This window comes from Liolophura sinensis, chromosome 2 (genome assembly GCF_032854445.1).
Source record: "Liolophura sinensis isolate JHLJ2023 chromosome 2, CUHK_Ljap_v2, whole genome shotgun sequence".
In the NCBI taxonomy this organism is placed as follows: Eukaryota; Metazoa; Mollusca; class Polyplacophora; order Chitonida; family Chitonidae; genus Liolophura; species Liolophura sinensis.
The window spans coordinates 3,621,585-3,633,480 of record NC_088296.1 but is presented as its reverse complement, the minus strand read 5'-3'; positions in this window follow the sequence as shown (position 1 = coordinate 3,633,480).

Below are 11,896 nucleotides of genomic sequence, written 5' to 3'. Positions count from 1 at the left end.
CACGCTTACATTTCAACTTTTAAAATTATAAGCGATAAATAATTCGATTATAATGTTATCAACTTTCAACATTTAAACCTAAATGATAGATAATTTAAGATAAACTTTTCGATATTCCACGTTTAATATTCTTTAATGGACGATAGGATAAATTGTCAATTTTTCACTTGTAATAATAAAACGATTCCACAAAATTAAATGACAGTATATATGCATATACCAGTGAAAAAAAAATCTAAATTTTGTAACCAATTTAATTTTCCAAATGCATGAACTACATGAAACTAGGACGTGCCTGGTACGCCTACGGTGTAAATTCGCCGTGTAGGTGTACATTTAGTTGTCGGTATCATTCTGTCTCGTATGTATGGATTTCTTCCGCATGCGCATTAGCGTGCAGTTACACGCATGTTAAACCAAAAAAATGTTATTCCGAAATATTGATAAACGCTGGACTGTATATACTTAATATACTTAATAAATTGATATGAATTTTTTTATTACACGTTTTGGAATATTTTTTAAACTTATAAAATAGACTTGTATATATAGAGATATTTATAGCTATGATATAACTCTCGTGTTAACCATACAGAATCGTTATCACACACCTGTTGGGTACTATAAACGGTCATACACAGCCTTTGTACAGGTGTGCGTGGCTGTTTCTTAACTACCATAAATTGTGTTGACAATATAGTCTGGACTTATCTATAGCTGAAGACACCGGATGCTGTATAGGCCCTAATTTTTCAACCATTTCACAGAAAAAATTCGAGAAAAAAATATGAAAACTGAAGATCGATGCCATTTGTGGGCGAAATGCCATATTGAATGTTTAAACAGCTTAATTAATAGCCTATCAGTATATTTTTTACCTGACCTATTTCCGGTTTACAGAATGATGTCGCAAAACTCAGAATTAAGCGATGTCTATTTTTCAGGATATATATTTTTAGACTATTCCGTTAGTGTAATTGTTTAGTTTCCCTGCATATTCTTTTAGCTATACCTATTGTATTGCTGGTTACGTTGTTGCGTGATTGGAAACAACGGACCGTTTCTTATTGCATGTCTATTCTTTTATAAGATAAATACACCTGATGTGATTAAGTGAGAACAGTAGTTTTGAACAGGTGTAAATCTGCACCGTAATTTATGTATGTGAGAAGATATTATACAAAAGGTTGAAAAATCGGAGGTATACCGCATAATGTGAATGTACATACACCGTCTATATGCTGCTCAAACTGACCCGTTCAGTGGTGTAAACCCCCTGACGGCCTACATGCCACCCTCGAGAAAATAATCTTATTTGCTTTTCGATAAGAGTCGGGCTGCTATCTGACAAAGTTACGGCTGGACTGTAGACAAAACCTCGACATCTGGTTGTACCTGTGCAGTTAGATATATAGCCAGGGACAGAAGGTAGAAATCTCGGTAGTCTGGTATATTAACCCAAGTGCGCGCGAACAATATTCCCGGAATAGCACAAGGTGCAGATAATTTTTTATCAGTAATTTATAGATTATTATTTGTTTTATGTATTTTTTTTTTATGTCACATTTATAATCTAAATTATCACGTGCGATGATACATAAAGGCCTATATATGGATCTTATACTGGTTTAATATATGCACCGCGATTCATGTTCTAATGTTTTATTCCTTTATTTATTTCTTATTTATTTATTTATTATTTATTTATTTATTATTTATTTATTTATTTGTTTGTTTGTTTGTTTGATTGGTCGTAATTTTATGACGTTCTCACTATATTGCATTATTTTATGTCACGCGCATATCGGCAGCATCAATGTGTACACGACAAGCCACCAGATCCAACCCACGTAGTCGAATCGGCGTGAGTTTAATTTTATTCGAAAACATGACCACCACTAAAGCCCACGTACTCGTTTACATAGGACTGGCAATCGTGAGTGGCGACTCCCACGACTGGGCCAGCAAGAGTGACACGTTATGCAAATGGGCCAAGGAGAGTGACACATTATACCACTGTGTCTGCAAGCTAGTATGACGTGTTTTATGACCACGACACCGAGACTGACGTCTTACATGACTACGACAGCTTGAGAGACACATTATATGACTGCGACAGAGAGCGTGACGCCTTAAACGACTGTACCAGCGCGAGTGACGCCTTATATGACTGCGACAACTAGAGTGACCGCACATTATACCCGCAGGTTGTTGAAAGACCAGAGATGGAGAAAGCCGACATGAGCTGGACTTGAACTCACATTGTGGCGTGCTAATTGATTGTTTTTCTTCCGTTATATATATTTAAGCGTTTTGGGTGGCGTGTTTTATGAATAGAGGAAACCGGAGTACTGATGCCCAGGGTAAAACGATCGAGCTTGAGGCAAATTACTGACGAACCTTTCCACGTGTGACGCATATGTCTTACTGGCAGAGAGTGAGTACATGTAATCCCTAGCGAAATTCATGTACATTTAGGACCGTGAGAGATCACCGCTGGACTCTTTAAATCACCAAGGCATGTTCAAAGACGAGGAAGATGCATGTATTTCGTTCTTGAAGAATTCGGGTCCAAGCTGTGTAAAAAGACCCCATTCTCTGCTGTTACTTTCCACTGCTACTTGTAAACTACCTCTTTGCTTTATGAACATAGCTTAAAGGATACATGAAACACTTGGTGTTTATTTCTTAATATGGTGTTCAGGATGGGACATAACATGCATGTAAAAGTACAGGAAAACTATTCCCAGCTTTTTTCTTAAAAATGGCTTTAAACTAATGTGTTCCAGCGGTCAGTAAGGAAGTTCGAATTTGGGACGCGCTAAGCTGGTTACTAAGTTCATTGATGACGTCATTTCTGAATTTTTCCGACCTTTGGCCGAAAATTTGCATAAAATAGAGGGGATACTAAGTGATATGTAATACCGATATATTTCGTCGTGTTCTTAAAAACTATACTCTTAGCTTTATGGTACATTGTCATGTAACGTTTAATACACAAATACAGATGTACTGCGGAACAGAACAAGAGAGTACAGCGCTTGACCGACTTGATCTACGCGCGGTATATATTATTGCCAATGAACTGACATCTGGAAATCTAATGGTATTGGACCGAAGCACCCTCACCGGTTCTCAGGCGGCCACCATCGGTTTCTCAGGCGGCCACCATCGGTTTCTCAGGCGGCCACCATCGGTTTCTCGGCGGCCACCATCGGTTTCTCAGGCGGCCACCATCGGTTTCTCGGCGGCCACCATCGGTTTCTTGGCGGACACTATCGGTTTCTCAGGTTTGGAATAACTACATGTAGGATTGCTATACTTCTGCTTAATGTGGATTGAGTGAAGTTACCATAATCACACACAAATGGTAAAAACTTCGTCTGCTATACATTACCATAGTTGTGCAGTACCTCATCACTGTGCGCGTAGTAGGGCCTACATCACACAAAAAGCGAAACGAACCGGGGATCACACGCACGGCCAAGTATCGGTTTGACGGCGGACTCCACTCTCAACTGCTTTCCTGCTGGAGAGAGGGAGGGTACCTTGGATCTCTTTGTATTGCTTTAATGTTTATGTATATTAAAAGTGATGACAACGCAGCATTTTGAGTGATTCTAAACCATTTTCGCCATTTTTATTATGACACGAAATATAATATTCACTCAGGAACAAAAAAAAAGACAAAACATTCCTAAATCAAAGATTAAGCATTTTATGAGACAAGCACAAGCAGGAATTGAACCCAGGTGTAGCGGCTTGCGAGATGCGAACTCCTTAATCATGCGGGCATCGTGTTGTGAACCATTTAGAACCATTCTGCTCATTTTCTCTCACCTGTATATATGCTTATCATCTGAGATGCAGAAAATAACGAGTTGAATATTTTTACTCTATTGGTTTTGATTTGATCTATTTGATTGGTGTTTTACTCCGTACTTAAGAATATTTCACTAATACGACGGCAGCCAGCATTATGGTGGGTGGAAACCGGGCACAGCCCGGGAGAAACCCACGACCATCCGCAGGTTTCTGTCAGACCTTCCCACATACGGCCGGAGAGGAAGACAACATGAGCTGGACTTGAACTCACAGCGACCGCATGTGTGAGGCTCCTGGGCCATTACGCTATCCAACTGAGCCACGGAGGCCCCCTTTACACTATTGGTAATGTATATAACTATATACATGCATGTCCACATAGTCCATATGTGACTTACGATGCGTATGTCTTGACGCATGTATGCCGTTTATTTATTTATTTTATCGGTGTTTAACATCGTATTCAAGAATATTTCACTTGCACGACAGCGGCCAGCAGTATGTTAGAGGGAAACCGGGATAAATACGCGAAGTATCCGCTACCCACGTACGACCGGAGAGGAAGCCAGCATGAGCAGGTCTTGAAATCACAGTGACCGCATTAGTGAGAGGCCCCTGGGTGCCTAGGCCATATTTGCTACATGCCAATATGGCTATCCTACGTTCGAGGTGTATGTCTATATATATGCGGCATATGTGGTGTATGTCTATATGCAACATGCGAGATGTATGTCTATATGCGACATGCGAGGTGTATGTCTTTATGGGACATCTGAGATGTATGTTTATATGCGACATGCGAGGTGTATGTCCGTATGCGACGTGGGAGATGTATGTCTATATGAGACATGCGAGATGTTTGTCTATATATGCGACATGTGAGGTGTACATGTATGTCTATATGCGGCATGGGAGGTTTATGTCTATATGCGGCACGCGAGGTGTATGTCTGTATATGCGACATGTGAGGTGTACGTGTATGTCTGTGTATGCGGCATGTGAGGTGTACATGTATGTCTGTATATACGACATGTGAGGTGTACATGTATGTCTGTATATGCGACATGTGAGGTGTACATGGATGTCTGTACGACATGTGAGGTGTACATGGATGTCTGTATATGCGGCACACCAGGAATGAAAAAATAATATGACTATGCATGGGGTGTTTACTGGCGTATATAGAGACATTTATGTCTGCATTTACGTCAGTCACGACGATGAACATATCAAATGACATACATAACATAACAATTACAGCACATGTGTCCCCCTCTACATTTCACTTTACATCACTGCCACCATTAGCAAATTGTGTACATAAATTTTAAAAAACACCGAGCTTACTAGGGTCCTGATGATGAGACAGGAAGTGGTGCCGGAAAACCCCAAAACGCTGTCTCAGCATTTGTATTTTTTTAAGAACACATTATACACTAGCATTCGTTTTATCTAAATATGCAAAATATAATTCTAACCAAACAATTTTATTGATGAATGCATGGTGAATAAATAGATCCGCGCGAGGATGCGAGTGATGAGGCTAAGCCTAAACAAGCCTGCATGTATTACACAGGCTACAAAGGTAAAGCTTGTCTAGTGGTGGCAGTGATGTACAGTGAGCGTAGAGAGCGGCGCATGCGCAGTTGGAAATATGGCCAAACTAATACAAAAATCAAATTTTAAGCTACATTCTTCACGTTGGAAAGCATTATATCTGATTTTTTTATTATTTACCGCATACACGCTAATGCTGTAGAGTTTACCGAGCAGACTATAGAAGTTGGCTACAGTGTACATGAATGACAACAAAACATGAGGGGGTGGTTTGTTTACATTGTCTGCACGTGGCCTGTTCTGTTACACCGAGAGTGTGATCTAGGTCAAACATCAATGGGAATTAGCACGCTACAGTCACTGGCTTCACGATACACACATGCAGGAATAAACACTTCATCTTCAGCAAATAATCCGCCAAACATCTCTAGAGAGAAGCGGATGGGTTGGGGGAAGAGGTGAGTGCGTTGTGCACAAGCGTGCGCGTACGTGCTGAGTTAATGAGTTAATGATGATTATTGATTATTGATTAATGATATATATATATATATATATATATATATATATATATATATATATATATATATATATATATATATATATATATGTGTGTGTGTGTGTGTGTGTGTGTGTGTGTGTGTTCACGATCGACCGGTTTATGTGTCGCGGGCGGAGGTGTCTAAATCTGCGTGACCGCCTGACACACTGACCCAGTGACTCGACTGTCGTAGGAATTCGGAAGTGATTAAGGCGCGGTATAGGCCTACAGGTCGGTGATGGTGCCGTCAGCCTTTATAGCTATACAGACCCGTATACGCGCACCTCAGCTGCTCCATTGACTGACTACACAGCGTTCTCAGTCCTCAAAACAGTCGTGTCCTTACGAAGTCTTGACCTGTATTCGACCAGCTAGTCAGCGAATGGATAAGGTCAACAAACACAGCGTTTGTCACAAGCTTAGACGACTGTGGCCGATAGTGTGTACAAGATGTGTGGCAGAACGTGAGGAGGTCTGCCAGCAAACTGCGGATGGCCGGGGGTTTCCCCCAGGCTCTGCCCGTTTTCCTCCCGCCATATTGCTGACCGCCTTCATATAAGTGAAATATTCTTGAGTATGGCGTAAAAACACCAATCAAATAAATAAATAAATAAATATAGGACGTGTATATTGGGTTTCACCCACTGTGTGTTTTGTATAGGTTTTAATCTTGCTTTCAGTATTTTCGGCCACACCTGAGGGACGGTTCCCTCTAACTGATCGCTCGGATGCATACATACATCATTTTTCGGTCACACCTGATGGACGGTTCCTTCTAATTGATCGCTCGGATGCCTACATACATTATTTTTCGGTCACACCTGAGGGGTGGTTTCCTCTAATTGGTCGCTCAGATGCCTCCATACATTATTTTTTGCTCATACATGATGGACGGTTCCCTCTAATTGGTCGCTCAGACGCCTACATACATCGAGCGCTGCATCACTGTCCATCATGCCAAAGACTCCAGAAATTGCATTGAACTACAACTGATAACCAAAAAGATACCGGATCAAACACACCAAGTAATGTTCTACAAAGTGTTCTCTATCAGAATGCTGACTTGTTTCTGGTATGCAGTCATAGAGAAAGACAGCTGTAGTCGGACGTACGGACATGTATAAGACGATATTATTGTGATATCTCTTGCATTGCAACTTCAGAGATTGTTATGTAATAGCCATTTTGTTTGTCTGCACGTCTGTTCATCCATCCCAGTTTCGTATCCGTGGCAAGGCTGTACCTCCAAGGCCAGTCGTTTTCCCTGTATAGTTTTAATATTTTGTACATGTCGCGGATGCCGTGGTAACGAGTTTGCCATTTCCCCGGTCAATGGTTTTCCACGCAAAATTTTAATATTTGAGCATATTTTTTACAGAGATGTGTTGCTAGTCCATTTCCACGGTTTCCATGGAAACCAGATTACCATTTCTATTATACCTACCATAGGCCTATAGACGGGTATGAATTTCGAGCCTAAACACAACAATTGTTTTGGTGAATATATAAAGATACAGAAGTAATCATGTATCTGACCGTTCCGTGGTTGCTATGGCTACTCGATTACATGTACTGTGTATCAACTATACAAAAAGAGCATGTTTGTTCGGGCGTAGAAGGGGTTTACCTATACACTTTTTCATTGTTGTTTGATTGTTGAGGCAACATAAATATGATCTGATCGAAATAATGTTGAATGCGACGATAAATCCACAACCCAAACAATAGAAAATAAAATTATCGTATCTAAAACATATACAATCTGCGATTTCTGGCCTGAATAAATATTCATTTGATCTATTGATTTGATTGGTGTTTTTTGCCGTGCTCAAGAATATATCACTTATTCGACGGCGGCCAGCATTATAGTAGGAGGAAACCGGGCAGAGCCCTGGGGAAACCCACCACCATCCGCAGGTTGCTGGAAAAAACCTTCGCACTTACGGTCGGAGAGGAAGCCAGCAGGAGCTGGACTTGAACTCACAGCGACCGTATTGGTAAGAAGTTTCTGGGTCATTGCACCGCGCTGGCTTGCTAAGCTCCTGGGTCATTGCACCGCGCTGGCTTGCTAAGCTCCTGGGTCATTGCACCGCGCTGGCTTGCTAAGCTCCTGGGTCATTGCACCGCGCTGGCTTGCTAAGCTCCTGGGTCATTGCACCGCGCTGGCTTGCTAAGTTCCTGGGTCATTGCACCGCGCTGGCTTGCTAAGCTCCTGGGTCATTGCACCGCGCTGGCTTGCTAAGCTCCTGGGTCATTGCACCGCGCTGGCTTGCTAAGCTCCTGGGCAATACAGGCCCCCGACTAAATAAATAGTAGAATAAACGGCTATATATGTATTTTAATACAACTCAGTACGCTGTAATGGTGAGTGCTCTGAATTCACGGCCTTGGTCGCTATATCTCCAAGTGATTGATTTTTACTTGAGAATTTATTACAAAGTAATAGACAAAGGGTTGGATGTACAGAACAACCCTCACGACACGCACAGGGAGAGTTAAGCTCTGTTTTGGTTGTACCGAACAACCCTCAATACCGATCAGTTTTGGCTGTACAGAACAGCCCTCAGGACGGGCACGTGCGGAATTAAGATCAGTTTTGGTTGTACAGAACAACCTTCACGACACGCACAGAGAGAGTTAAGCTCTGTTTTGGTTGTACAGAACAACCCTCAATACCGACACCGGGAGAGTCAAGGTCAGTTTTGGCTGTACAAAACAGCCCTCAGGACGGGCACGTGGGGAATTAAGATCAGTTTTGGTTGTACAGAACAACCTTCGCGACACGCACAGGGAGAGTTAAGCTCTGTTTTAGTTGTACAGAGCAACCCTCAATACCGACACCGGGAGAGTCAAGGTCAGTTTTGGTTGTACAAAACAGCCCTCAAGACGGGCACGTGGGGAACTAAGATCAGTTTTGGTTGTACAGAACAACCCTCACGACACGCACAGGGAGAGTTAAGATCTGTTTTGGTTGTACAGAGCAACCCTCAATACCGACACCGGGAGAGTCAAGGTCAGTTTTGGTTGTACAAAACAGCCCTCAGGACGGGCACGTGGGGAATTAAGATCAGTTTTGGTTGTACAGAACAACCTTCACGACACGCACAGGGAGAGTTAAGCTCTGTTTTGGTTGTACAGAACAACCCTCAATACCGACACCGGGAGAGTCAAGGTCAGTTTTGGTTGTACAGAACAGCCCTCAAGACGGGCACGTGCGGAATTAAGATCAGTTTTGGTTGTACAGAACAACCTTCACGACACGCACTGGGAGAGTTAAGATCTGTTTTGGTTGTACAGATCAACCCTTAAGACGGGCACCAGGAAAATTAAAGTCAGTTTTGGTGCTACAGAACAACCCTCAAGACTGACACCGGAGAGTCAAGGTTAGTTTTGGTTGTACATAAGTGAAATATTCTTGAGTACGGCGTAAAACACCAATCAAATAAATAATAAATAACAACCCTCAAGACGGACACCGGAGAGTTATGATCAATTTTGGTTGTACAGAACAACCCTCAAGACGGACACCGGAAGAGTCAAGGTCAGTTTTGGTTGTACAGAACAGCCCTCAGGACGGGCACGTGGGGAATTAAGATCAGTTTTGGTTGTACAGAACAACCTTCACGACACGCACAGGGAGAGTTAAGATCTGTTTTGGTTGTACAGAGCAACCCTCAATACCGACACCGGGAGAGTCAAGGTCAGTTTTGGTTGTACAAAACAGCCCTCAGGACGGGCAGGTGGGGAATTAAGATCAGTTTTGGTTGTACATAACAACCCTCAAGTCTGGCACCGAAGAGATAAAATCAGATTTGGTTGTTCAAAAAACAACGTTAAATCCCAGGTATTCATTCATTCATTGAATAGATAGATGTCATTCAGAAAGCGTAATATTAATAAGTCATTATTAATTATTATTAATAAGTGATAATAATTAGTAATAATACCATAATACTATCACTAGAGTGTTAAGAATCTCTGGCACTCAGATTCACTAAGATCGCCACGTTGGATTTATGAGCAGCTGCAATCATGGTGTTGAATAAGATCGCCACGTTGGATTTATGAACAGTTGCCAATCATCTTGTTGGAATAGATCGCCACGTTGAATTTATGAACAGTTGCAATCATGCTGTTGAATTAGATCGCCACGCTGGATTTATGAACAGTTGCCAATCAAAGCGCAACTGAGATGCACATTTTGATAATCAACATCATATAAGCTACAGGGTATGGATACTGATTTCATTCATTCTCCTGTAACACACTTTCCAACAACATTGATTTATTTATTTATTTGATTGGTGTTTTACGCCGTACTCAAGAATATTTCACTTATACGACGGCGGCCAGCATTATGGTGGGTGGAAACCGGGCACAGCCCGGGGGAAACCCACGACCATCCGCAGGTTGCTGTCAGACCTTCCCACTTACGGCCGGAGAGGAAGCCAGCATGAGCTGGACTTGAACTCACAGCGACCGTATTGGTGAGAGGCTCCTGGGTCATTACGCTGCGCTAGCGCGCTAACCGACTGAGCCACGGAGGCCCCTCAACAACATTGAAAACTGTTGACTGCTTCTCTGCATGAATTGGTCTTTTAAAACTTTCATACTTTATGTACTCTCTCAGTTCCTTGGTGGTTTGCGTTGAACGTTGTTTTGGGGAACTGACCTTGCGATTATTGGCTAGGAACATATCTTTGGGTGAATCTTTACCTGTGTGTCACATAGACAAATTAAACTCTGTTTCTGGTGCTCAGGCGAGGGGGCTACCCTGTTTTATAATGTTAGGTCATTGAGAAAAACTAATGATACCATAGTACTATTATTCTCTCCTCGACTTTTAAACTGTTTCAGACTTTCACTTTCCGTCTGTCACTTACGCCGCATGGGTTACATCCCAATTTACATATTGTAGACTCTCACTCCTATAACTGTATATATGGTCCTGTATACGTTCACTATGTCCTCACTATAAGATATCTATGGGCTCTTCAGTCAGACCCGGCTGTCATAAGCCTGTTCCGTCGTCTTATACTCAAACACAAGCTCTCGTGCACACACAGTGAGCTCTCTTCACGATGCAAACAATACCTCGGCAAGGGGGAAACCGGAGAACGCGACTGGAATGACAAATAACTTCGAGTCACGTGACCGATCCTGCACGTCTGGCCCTTTACAATTCAGCAAACCTGAGGCCCCGCAGAACTGTGAATAATCGGCCACGAAATGGTGAGGGTCCATTGGAGGGCGTCATGTGCTTCAGTGACGGGATCGGCTTGCAAATCAGGAGTGGCACTCTAATTGCTGTATCCCCCCCCCCACCCAAAAAAGTAATAAATATAAAATATGACTTAGATTACTGGTGTTGAGAGTTGTATCTTATAGAAAAGGTTATATAATATCACTGTCGGTGATGAAAGTTCTGGTCAGTAGAACTCTCAAAATCACCCAAATGAATAAATGTCGTTGTCGGATTTGTAGGTCAAATACGGTAAATCGGTTGGTTGATCGGATTTTTTTAGGTCAAGACAATGACTTTGACTAAATCGACCATAGCGAACAGAAATCTCATTTTCCTTTACAGTAATTCTTCCCCACGTATATACATGCTTTATTCAGATGAAATCCTTTTGAGTCGATGCCGTAACAGTCACAGTCGTCCAGCAGTCGTTCAACTGAGTCCTTGGCTCGCTGAGCGCTTAGCAGTATCTCCTCGGTTCAAACCAATGTTCGCCAGCACCACTTAACTCAACAAACATAAGTCAAATATGATATTAAAATCTCTGAACAATGCTAAGTTTTTGGTACTGGAATTGGAAATTTGGATCAATTTATCCTAAGATCATATTAAAGCGACGGACAAGATTTGAATTTCTTAAACCCAAAAATTAGCTCTAAGATCGTCTTTCAAATTTTAACTGAAATCAGAAACGGCTTTGTGGAAAGGGTCCTAGACAGCGGACTTCCGGGCAT